Genomic DNA, 12,427 nt, shown 5'->3' on the forward strand with positions numbered 1-12,427 from the left:
ACTCGAGAAATCGCGGACTCGCGAACACTCCCGAAATCGCGGACTCGCGAACACCCGCGAAATCGCGGACTCGCGAACACTGCCGAAATCACGGACTCGCGAAATCGCGGACTCGCGAACACTCCCGAAATCGCGAACACTCCCGAAATCGCGGACTCGCGAACACTCGCGAAATCGAGGACTCGCGAACACTCCGGAAATGACGGACTCGCGAAATCGCGGACTCGCGAACACTCCCGAAATCGCGGACTCGCGAACACTCGCGAAATCGCGGACTCGCGAAATCGCGGACTCGCGAACACTCGCGAAATCGCGGACTCGCGAACACTCCGGAAATGACGGACTCGCGAAATCGCTGACTCGCGAACACTCCCGAAATCGCGGACTCGCGAACACTCGCGAAATCGCGGACTCGCGAAATCGCGGACTCGCGAACACTCCCGAAATCGCGGACTCGCGAACACCCCCGAAATCTCGGACTCGCGAAATCGCGGACTCGCGAACACTCCCGAAATCGCGGACTCCGAACACCAGCGAAATCGCGGACTCGCGAAATCGCGGACTCGCGAACACTCCCGAATTCACGGACTCGTGAACACCCGCGAAATCGCGGACTCGCGAAATCGCGGACTCGCGAACACTCCCGAAATCGCGGACTCGCGAACACCCGCGAAATCGCGGACTCGCGAACACTCCCGAAATCACGGACTCGCGAAATCGCGGACTCGCGAACACTCCCGAAATCGCGGACTCGCGAACACCAGCGAAATCGCGGACTCGCGAAATCGCGGACTCGCGAACACTCGCGAAATCGCGGAGTCGCGAACACTCCCGAAATCGCGGACTCGCGAACACTCCCGAAATCGCGGACTCGCGAACACTCGCGAAATCGCGGACTCGCGAACACCAGCGAAATCGCGGAATCGCGAAATCGCGGACTCGCGAACACTCCCGAAATCGCGGACTCGCGAACACCCGCGAAATCGCGGACTCGCGAAATCGCGGACTCGCGAACACCCGCGAAATCGCGGACTCGCGAACACTGCCGAAATCACGGACTCGCGAAATCGCGGACTCGCGAACACTCCCGAAATCGCGAACACTCCCGAAATCGCGGACTCGCGAACACTCCCGAAATCACGGACACGCGAACACTCCCGAAATCACGGACTCGCGAAATCGCGGACTCGCGAAATAACGGACTCGCAAACACCCGCGAAACCGCGGACTCGCGAAATCGCGGACTCGCGAACACTCGCGAAATCACGGAGTCGCGAACACTCGCGAAATCGCGGACTCGCGAACACTCGCGAAATCGCGGACTCGGGAACACTCCCGAAATCGCGGACTCGCGAACACTCGAGAAATCGCGGACTCGCGAACACTCCCGAAATCGCGGACTCGCGAACACTCGAGAAATCGCGGACTCGCGAACACTCCCGAAATCGCGGACTCGCGAACACCCGCGAAATCGCGGACTCGCGAAATCGCGTACTCGCGAACACTCCCGAAATCACGGACTCGCGAAATCGCGGACTCGCGAACACTCGCGAAATCGCGGACTCGCGAAATCGCGGACTCGCGAACACTCGAGAAATCGCGGACTCGCTAACACTCCCGAAATCGCGGACTCGCGAACACCCGCGAAATCGCGGACTCGCGAAATCGCGTACTCGCGAACACTCCCGAAATCACGGACTCGCGAAATCGCGGACTCGCGAACACTCGCGAAATCGCGGACTCGCGAAATCGCGGACTCGCGAACACTCCCGAAATCGCGGACTCGCGAACACCCGCGAAATCGCGGACTCGCGAACACTCCCGAAATCACGGACTCGCGAAATCGCGGACTCGCGAACACTCCCGAAATCGCGGACTCGCGAACACTCGCGAAATCGCGGACTCGCGAACACTCGCGAAATCGCGGACTCGCAAACACCCGCGAAATCGCGGACTCGCGAACACTCCCGAAATCACGGACTCGCGAAATCGCGGACTCGCGAACACTCCCGAAATCGCGGACTCGCGAACACTCGCGAAATCGCGGACTCGCGAACACTCGCGAAATCGCGGACTCGCGAACACTCCCGAAATCGCGGACTCGCGAACACTCCCGAAATCACGTACTCCCGAAATCGCGGACTCGCGAACACCCGCGAAATAGCGGACTCGCAAAATCGCGTACTCGCGAACACTCCCGAAATCGCGGACTCGCGAACACTCGCGAAATCGCGGACTCGCGAACACTCGCGAAATCGCGGAGTCGCGAACACCCGCGAAATCGCGGACTCGCGAAATCACGGACTCGCAAACACCCGCGAAACCGCGGACTCGCGAAATCGCGGACTCGCGAACACTCGCGAAATCACGGAGTCGCGAACACTCGCGAAATCGCGGACTCGCGAACACTCGCGAAATCGCGGTCTCGCGAACACTTGAGAAATCGCGGACTCGCGAACACTCCCGAAATCGAGGACTCGCGAACACTCGAGAAATCGCGGACTCGCGAACACTCCCGAAATCGCGGACTCGCGAACACCCGCGAAATCGCGGACTCGCGAACACTGCCGAAATCACGGACTCGCGAAATCGCGGACTCGCGAACACTCCCGAAATCGCGAACACTCCCGAAATCGCGGACTCGCGAACACTCGCGAAATCGAGGACTCGCGAACACTCCGGAAATGACGGACTCGCGAAATCGCGGACTCGCGAACACTCGCGAAATCGCGGAGTCGCGAACACTCCCGAAATCGCGGACTCGCGAACACTCCCGAAATCGCGGACTCGCGAACACTCGCGAAATCGCGGACTCGCGAACACCAGCGAAATCGCGGAATCGCGAAATCGCGGACTCGCGAACACTCCCGAAATCGCGGACTCGCGAACACCCGCGAAATCGCGGACTCGCGAAATCGCGGACTCGCGAACACCCGCGAAATCGCGGACTCGCGAACACTGCCGAAATCACGGACTCGCGAAATCGCGGACTCGCGAACACTCCCGAAATCGCGAACACTCCCGAAATCGCGGACTCGCGAACACTCGCGAAATCGCGGACTCGCGAACACTCCGGAAATGACGGACTCGCGAAATCGCGGACTCGCGAACACTCCCGAAATCGCGGACTCGCGAACACTCGCGAAATCGCGGACTCGCGAAATCGCGGACTCGCGAACACTCCCGAAATCGCGGACTCGCGAACACCCGCGAAATCGCGGACTCGCGAACACTCCCGAAATCTCGGACTCGCGAAATCGCGGACTCGCGAACACTCCCGAAATCGCGGACTCGCGAACACCAGCGAAATCGCGGACTCGCGAAATCGCGGACTCGCGAACACTCGCGAAATCGCGGACTCGCGAACACTCCCGAAATCTCGGACTCGCGAAATCGCGGACTCGCGAACACTCCCGAAATCGCGGACTCGCGAACACCAGCGAAATCGCGGACTCGCGAAATCGCGGACTCGCGAACACTCGCGAAATCGCGGACTCGCGAACACTCCCGAAATAGCGGACTCGCGAACACTCCCGAAATCGCGTACTCGCGAAATCGCGGACTCGCGAACACTCCCGAAATCGCGGACTCCGAACACCAGCGAAATCGCGGACTCGCGAACACTCCCGAAATCTCGGACTCGCGAAATCGCGGACTCGCGAACACTCCCGAAATCGCGGACTCGCGAACACCAGCGAAATCGCGGACTCGCGAAATCGCGGACTCGCGAACACTCGCGAAATCGCGGACTCGCGAACACTCCCGAAATAGCGGACTAGCGAACACTCCCGAAATCGCGTACTCGCGAAATCGCGGACTCGCGAACACTCCCGAAATCGCGGACTCCGAACACCAGCGAAATCGCGGACTCGCGAAATCGCGGACTCGCGAACACTCCCGAATTCACGGACTCGTGAACACCCGCAAAATCGTGGACTCGCGAAATCACGGACTCGCGAACACTCCCGAAATCGCGGACTCGCGAACACCCGCGAAATCGCGGACTCGCGAACACTCCCGAAATCACGGACTCGCGAAATCGCGGACTCGCGAACACTCCCGAAATCACGGACTCGCGAAATCGCGGACTCGCGAACACTCGCGAAATCGCGGAGTCGCGAACACTCCCGAAATCGCGGACTCGCGAACACTCCCGAAATCGCGGACTCGCGAAATCGCGGACTCGCGAACACCCGCGAAATAGCGGACTCGCAAAATCGCGTACTCGCGAACACTCCCGAAATCGCGGACTCGCGAACACTCGCGAAATCGCGGACTCGCGAACACTCGCGAAATCGCGGAGTCGCGAACACCCGCGAAATCGCGGACTCGCGAAATCACGGACTCGCAAACACCCGCGAAACCGCGGACTCGCGAAATCGCGGACTCGCGAACACTCGCGAAATCACGGAGTCGCGAACACTCGCGAAATCGCGGACTCGCGAACACTCGCGAAATCGTGGTCTCGCGAACACTTGAGAAATCGCGGACTCGCGAACACTCCCGAAATCGAGGACTCGCGAACACTCGAGAAATCGCGGACTCGCGAACACTCCCGAAATCGCGGACTCGCGAACACCCGCGAAATCGCGGACTCGCGAACACTGCCGAAATCACGGACTCGCGAAATCGCGGACTCGCGAACACTCCCGAAATCGCGAACACTCCCGAAATCGCGGACTCGCGAACACTCGCGAAATCGCGGACTCGCGAACACTCCGGAAATGACGGACTCGCGAAATCGCGGACTCGCGAACACTCCCGAAATCGCGGACTCGCGAACACTCGCGAAATCGCGGACTCGCGAAATCGCGGACTCGCGAACACTCGCGAAATCGCGGACTCGCGAACACTCCGGAAATGACGGACTCGCGAAATCGCGGACTCGCGAACACTCCCGAAATCGCGGACTCGCGAACACCCCCGAAATCTCGGACTCGCGAAATCGCGGACTCGCGAACACTCCCGAAATCGCGGACTCCGAACACCAGCGAAATCGCGGACTCGCGAAATCGCGGACTCGCGAACACTCCCGAATTCACGGACTCGTGAACACCCGCGAAATCGCGGACTCGCGAAATCGCGGACTCGCGAAAACTCCCGAAATCGCGGACTCGCGAACACCCGCGAAATCGCGGACTCGCGAACACTCCCGACATCACGGACTCGCGAAATCGCGGACTCGCGAACACTCCCGAAATCGCGGACTCGCGAACACCAGCGAAATCGCGGACTCGCGAAATCGCGGACTCGCGAACACTCGCGAAATCGCGGAGTCGCGAACACTCCCGAAATCGCGGACTCGCGAACACTCCCGAAATCGCGGACTCGCGAACACTCGCGAAATCGCGGACTCGCGAACACCAGCGAAATCGCGGAATCGCGAAATCGCGGACTCGCGAACACCCGCGAAATCGCGGACTCGCGAAATCGCGGACTCGCGAACACCCGCGAAATCGCGGACTCGCGAACACTGCCGAAATCACGGACTCGCGAAATCGCGGACTCGCGAACACTCCCGAAATCGCGAACACTCCCGAAATCGCGGACTCGCGAACACTCGCGAAATCGCGGACTCGCGAACACTCCGGAAATGACGGACTCGCGAAATCGCGGACTCGCGAACACTCCCGAAATCGCGGACTCGCGAACACTCGCGAAATCGCGGACTCGCGAAATCGCGGACTCGCGAACACTCCCGAAATCGCGGACTCGCGAACACCCGCGAAATCGCGGACTCGCGAACACTCCCGAAATCTCGGACTCGCGAAATCGCGGACTCGCGAACACTCCCGAAATCGCGGACTCGCGAACACCAGCGAAATCGCGGACTCGCGAAATCGCGGACTCGCGAACACTCGCGAAATCGCGGACTCGCGAACACTCCCGAAATCTCGGACTCGCGAAATCGCGGACTCGCGAACACTCCCGAAATCGCGGACTCGCGAACACCAGCGAAATCGCGGACTCGCGAAATCGCGGACTCGCGAACACTCGCGAAATCGCGGACTCGCGAACACTCCCGAAATAGCGGACTCGCGAACACTCCCGAAATCGCGTACTCGCGAAATCGCGGACTCGCGAACACTCCCGAAATCGCGGACTCCGAACACCAGCGAAATCGCGGACTCGCGAACACTCCCGAAATCTCGGACTCGCGAAATCGCGGACTCGCGAACACTCCCGAAATCGCGGACTCGCGAACACCAGCGAAATCGCGGACTCGCGAAATCGCGGACTCGCGAACACTCGCGAAATCGCGGACTCGCGAACACTCCCGAAATAGCGGACTCGCGAACACTCCCGAAATCGCGTACTCGCGAAATCGCGGACTCGCGAACACTCCCGAAATCGCGGACTCGCGAACACTCCGGAAATGACGGACTCGCGAAATCGCGGACTCGCGAACACTCCCGAAATCGCGGACTCGCGAACACTCGCGAAATCGCGGACTCGCGAAATCGCGGACTCGCGAACACTCCCGAAATCGCGGACTCGCGAACACCCGCGAAATCGCGGACTCGCGAACACTCCCGAAATCTCGGACTCGCGAAATCGCGGACTCGCGAACACTCCCGAAATCGCGGACTCGCGAACACCAGCGAAATCGCGGACTCGCGAAATCGCGGACTCGCGAACACTCGCGAAATCGCGGACTCGCGAACACTCCCGAAATCTCGGACTCGCGAAATCGCGGACTCGCGAACACTCCCGAAATCGCGGACTCGCGAACACCAGCGAAATCGCGGACTCGCGAAATCGCGGACTCGCGAACACTCGCGAAATCGCGGACTCGCGAACACTCCCGAAATAGCGGACTCGCGAACACTCCCGAAATCGCGTACTCGCGAAATCGCGGACTCGCGAACACTCCCGAAATCGCGGACTCCGAACACCAGCGAAATCGCGGACTCGCGAACACTCCCGAAATCTCGGACTCGCGAAATCGCGGACTCGCGAACACTCGCGAAATCGCGGACTCGCGAACACTCCCGAAATAGCGGACTCGCGAACACTCCCGAAATCGCGTACTCGCGAAATCGCGGACTCGCGAACACTCCCGAAATCGCGGACTCCGAACACCAGCGAAATCGCGGACTCGCGAAATCGCGGACTCGCGAACACTCCCGAATTCACGGACTCGTGAACACCCGCGAAATCGCGGACTCGCGAAATCGCGGACTCGCGAACACTCCCGAAATCGCGGACTCGCGAACACCCGCGAAATCGCGGACTCGCGAACACTCCCGAAATCACGGACTCGCGAAATCGCGGACTCGCGAACACTCCCGAAATCACGGACTCGCGAAATCGCGGACTCGCGAACACTCGCGAAATCGCGGAGTCGCGAACACTCCCGAAATCGCGGACTCGCGAACACTCCCGAAATCGCGGACTCGCGAACACTCGCGAAATCGCGGATTCGCGAACACCAGCGAAATCGCGGAATCGCGAAATCGCGGACTCGCGAACACTCCCGAAATCGCGGACTCGCGAACACCCGCGAAATCGCGGACTCGCGAAATCGCGGACTCGCGAACACTCGCGAAATCGCGGACTCGCGAACACTCGCGAAATCGCGGACTCGCGAAATAACGGACTTGCAAACACCCGCGAAACCGCGGACTCGCGAAATCGCGGACTCGCGAACTCTCCCGAAATCGCGGACTCGCGAACATTCGCGAAATCGCGTACTCGCGAAATCGCGGACTCGCGAACACTCCCGAAATCGCGGACTCCGAACACCAGCGAAATCGCGGACTCGCGAAATCGCGGACTCGCGAACACTCCCGAATTCACGGACTCGTGAACACCCGCGAAATCGCGGACTCGCGAAATCGCGGACTCGCGAACACTCCCGAAATCGCGGACTCGCGAACACCCGCGAAATCGCGGACTCGCGAACACTCCCGAAATCACGGACTCGCGAAATCGCGGACTCGCGAACACTCCCGAAATCACGGACTCGCGAAATCGCGGACTCGCGAACACTCGCGAAATCGCGGAGTCGCGAACACTCCCGAAATCGCGGACTCGCGAACACTCCCGAAATCGCGGACTCGCGAACACTCGCGAAATCGCGGACTCGCGAACACCAGCGAAATCGCGGAATCGCGAAATCGCGGACTCGCGAACACTCCCGAAATCGCGGACTCGCGAACACCCGCGAAATCGCGGACTCGCGAAATCGCGGACTCGCGAACACTCGCGAAATCGCGGACTCGCGAACACTCGCGAAATCGCGGACTCGCGAACACTCGCGAAATCGCGGACTCGCGAAATAACGGACTTGCAAACACCCGCGAAACCGCGGACTCGCGAAATCGCGGACTCGCGAACACTCCCGAAATCGCGGACTCGCGAACACTCGCGAAATCGCGAAATCGCGAAATCGCGGACTCGCGAACACTCGCGAAATCGCGGACTCGCGAACACTCCCGAAATAGCGGACTCGCGAACACTCCCGAAATCGCGTACTCGCGAAATCGCGGACTCGCGAACACTCCCGAAATCGCGGACTCGCGAACACCAGCGAAATCGCGGACTCGCGAAATCGCGGACTCGCGAACACTCCCGAATTCACGGACTCGTGAACACCCGCGAAATCGCGGACTCGCGAACACTCGCGAAATCGCGGACTCGCGAAATCGCGGACTCGCGAACACTCGCGAAATCGCGGACTCGCGAACACTCCCGAAATAGCGGACTCGCGAACACTCCCGAAATCGCGTACTCGCGAAATCGCGGACTCGCGAACACTCCCGAAATCGCGGACTCGCGAACACCAGCGAAATCGCGGACTCGCGAAATCGCGGACTCGCGAACACTCCCGAAATCGCGGACTCGCGAACACCCGCGAAATCGCGGACTCGCGAAATAACGGACTTGCAAACACCCGCGAAACCGCGGACTCGCGAAATCGCGGACTCGCGAACACTCGCGAAATCACGGAGTCGCGAACACTCGCGAAATCGCGGACTCGCGAACACTCGCGAAATCGCGGTCTCGCGAACACTTGAGAAATCGCGGACTCGCGAACACTCCCGAAATCGCGGACTCGCGAACACTCGAGAAATCGCGGACTCGCGAACACTCCCGAAATCGCGGACTCGCGAATACCCGCGAAATCGCGGACTCGCGAACACTCCCGAAATCACGGACTCGCGAAATCGCGGACTCGCGAACACTCCCGAAATCGCGAACACTCCCGAAATCGCGGACTCGCGAACACTCGCGAAATCGCGGACTCGCGAACACTCCCGAAATGACGGATTCGCGAAATCGCGGACTCGCGAACACTCCCGAAATCGCGGACTCGCGAACACTCGCGAAATCGCGGACTCGCGAAATCGCGGACTCGCGAACACTCCCGAAATCGCGGACTCGCGAACACCCGCGAAATCGCGGACTCGCGAACACTCGCGAAATCGCGGACTCGCGAACACTCGCGAAATCGCGGACTCGCGAACACTCCCGAAATCGCGGACTCGCGAACACTCCCGAAATCGCGTACTCGCGAAATCGCGGACTCGCGAACACTCCCGAAATGACGGACTCGCGAACACCAGCGAAATCGCGGACTCGCGAAATCACGGACTCGCGAAATCGCGGACTCGCGAACACTCGCGAAATCGCGGACTCGCGAACACTCCCGTAATCGCGGACTCGCGAACACCCGCGAAATCGCGGACTCGCGAACACTCCCGTAATCGCGGACTCGCGAACACTCCCGAAATTGCGGAGTCGCGAACACCCGCGAAATCGCGGACTCGCGAACACTCCCGAAATCACGGACTCGCGAAATCGCGGACTCGCGAACACTCCCGAAATCACGGACTCGCGAAATCGCGGACTCGCGAACACTCCCGAAATCGCGAACACTCCCGAAATCGCGGACTCGCGAACACTCGCGAAATCGCGGACTCGCGAACACTCCCGAAATGACGGACTCGCGAAATCGCGGACTCGCGAACACTCCCGAAATCGCGGACTCGCGAACACTCGCGAAATCGCGGACTCGCGAAATCGCGGACTCGCGAACACTCCCGAAATCGCGGACTCGCGAACACCCGCGAAATCGCGGACTCGCGAACACTCGCGAAATCACGGACTCGCGAAATCGCGGACTCGCGAACACTCCCGAAATCGCGGACTCGCGAACACTCGCGAAATCGCGGACTCGCGAACACTCGCGAAATCGCGGACACGCGAAATCACGGACTCGCGAACACCCGCGAAATCGTGGACTCGCGAACACTCGCGAAATCGCGGACTCGCGAAATCACGGACTGGCGAAATCGCGGACTCGCGAACACTCCCGAAATCGCGGACTCGCGAACACCCGCCAAATCGCGGACTCGCGAAATTGCGGACTCCCGAAATCGCGGACTCGCGAACACCCGCGAAATCGCGGACTCGCGAAATCGCGGACTCCCGAAATCGCTGACTCGCGAACACCCGCGAAATCGCGGACTCGCGAACACTCCCTAAATCACGGACTCGCGAAATCGCGGACTCGCGAACACTCGCGAAGACGCGGAGTCCAGAAAACTCCCGAAATCGCGGACTCGCGAACACTCGCGAAATCGCGGACTCGCGAACACCCGCGAAATCGCGGACTCGCGAAATCACGGACTCGCAAACACCCGCGAAACCGCGGACTCGCGAAATCGCGGACTCGCGAACACTCGCGAAATCACGGAGTCGCGAACACTCGCGAAATCGCGGACTCGCGAACACTCGCGAAATCGCGGACTCGGGAACACTCCCGAAATCGCGGACTCGCGAACACTCGAGAAATCGCGGACTCGCGAACACTCCCGAAATCGCGGACTCGCGAACACTCCCGAAATCACGTACTCGCGAAATCGCGGACTCGCGAACACCCGCGAAATCGCGGACTCGCGAACACCAGCGAAATCGCGGACTCGCGAAATCGCGGACTCGCGAACACTCGCGAAATCGCGGACTCGCGAACACTCCCGAAATCACGGACACGCGAACACTCCCGAAATCACGGACTCGCGAAATCGCGGACTCGCGAAATAACGGACTCGCAAACACCCGCGAAACCGCGGACTCGCGAAATCGCGGACTCGCGAACACTCGCGAAATCACGGAGTCGCGAACACTCGCGAAATCGCGGACTCGCGAACACTCGCGAAATCGCGGACTCGGGAACACTCCCGAAATCGCGGACTCGCGAACACTCGAGAAATCGCGGACTCGCGAACACTCCCGAAATCGCGGACTCGCGAACACTCGAGAAATCGCGGACTCGCGAACACTCCCGAAATCGCGGACTCGCGAACACCCGCGAAATCGCGGACTCGCGAAATCGCGTACTCGCGAACACTCCCGAAATCACGGACTCGCGAAATCGCGGACTCGCGAACACTCGCGAAATCGCGGACTCGCGAAATCGCGGACTCGCGAACACTCGAGAAATCGCGGACTCGCTAACACTCCCGAAATCGCGGACTCGCGAACACCCGCGAAATCGCGGACTCGCGAAATCGCGTACTCGCGAACACTCCCGAAATCACGGACTCGCGAAATCGCGGACTCGCGAACACTCGCGAAATCGCGGACTCGCGAAATCGCGGACTCGCGAACACTCCCGAAATCGCGGACTCGCGAACACCCGCGAAATCGCGGACTCGCGAACACTCCCGAAATCACGGACTCGCGAAATCGCGGACTCGCGAACACTCCCGAAATCGCGGACTCGCGAACACTCGCGAAATCGCGGACTCGCGAACACTCGCGAAATCGCGGACTCGCAAACACCCGCGAAATCGCGGACTCGCGAACACTCCCGAAATCACGGACTCGCGAAATCGCGGACTCGCGAACACTCCCGAAATCGCGGACTCGCGAACACTCGCGAAATCGCGGACTCGCGAACACTCGCGAAATCGCGGACTCGCGAACACTCCCGAAATCGCGGACTCGCGAACACTCCCGAAATCACGTACTCCCGAAATCGCGGACTCGCGAACACCCGCGAAATAGCGGACTCGCAAAATCGCGTACTCGCGAACACTCCCGAAATCGCGGACTCGCGAACACTCGCGAAATCGCGGACTCGCGAACACTCGCGAAATCGCGGAGTCGCGAACACCCGCGAAATCGCGGACTCGCGAAATCACGGACTCGCAAACACCCGCGAAACCGCGGACTCGCGAAATCGCGGACTCGCGAACACTCGCGAAATCACGGAGTCGCGAACACTCGCGAAATCGCGGACTCGCGAACACTCGCGAAATCGCGGTCTCGCGAACACTTGAGAAATCGCGGACTCGCGAACACTCCCGAAATCGAGGACTCGCGAACACTCGAGAAATCGCGGACTCGCGAACACTCCCGAAATCGCGGACTCGCGAACACCCGCGAAATCGCGGACTCGCGAACACTCCCGAAATCA

Source organism: Conger conger, chromosome 8 (genome assembly GCF_963514075.1).
Source record: "Conger conger chromosome 8, fConCon1.1, whole genome shotgun sequence".
In the NCBI taxonomy this organism is placed as follows: Eukaryota; Metazoa; Chordata; class Actinopteri; order Anguilliformes; family Congridae; genus Conger; species Conger conger.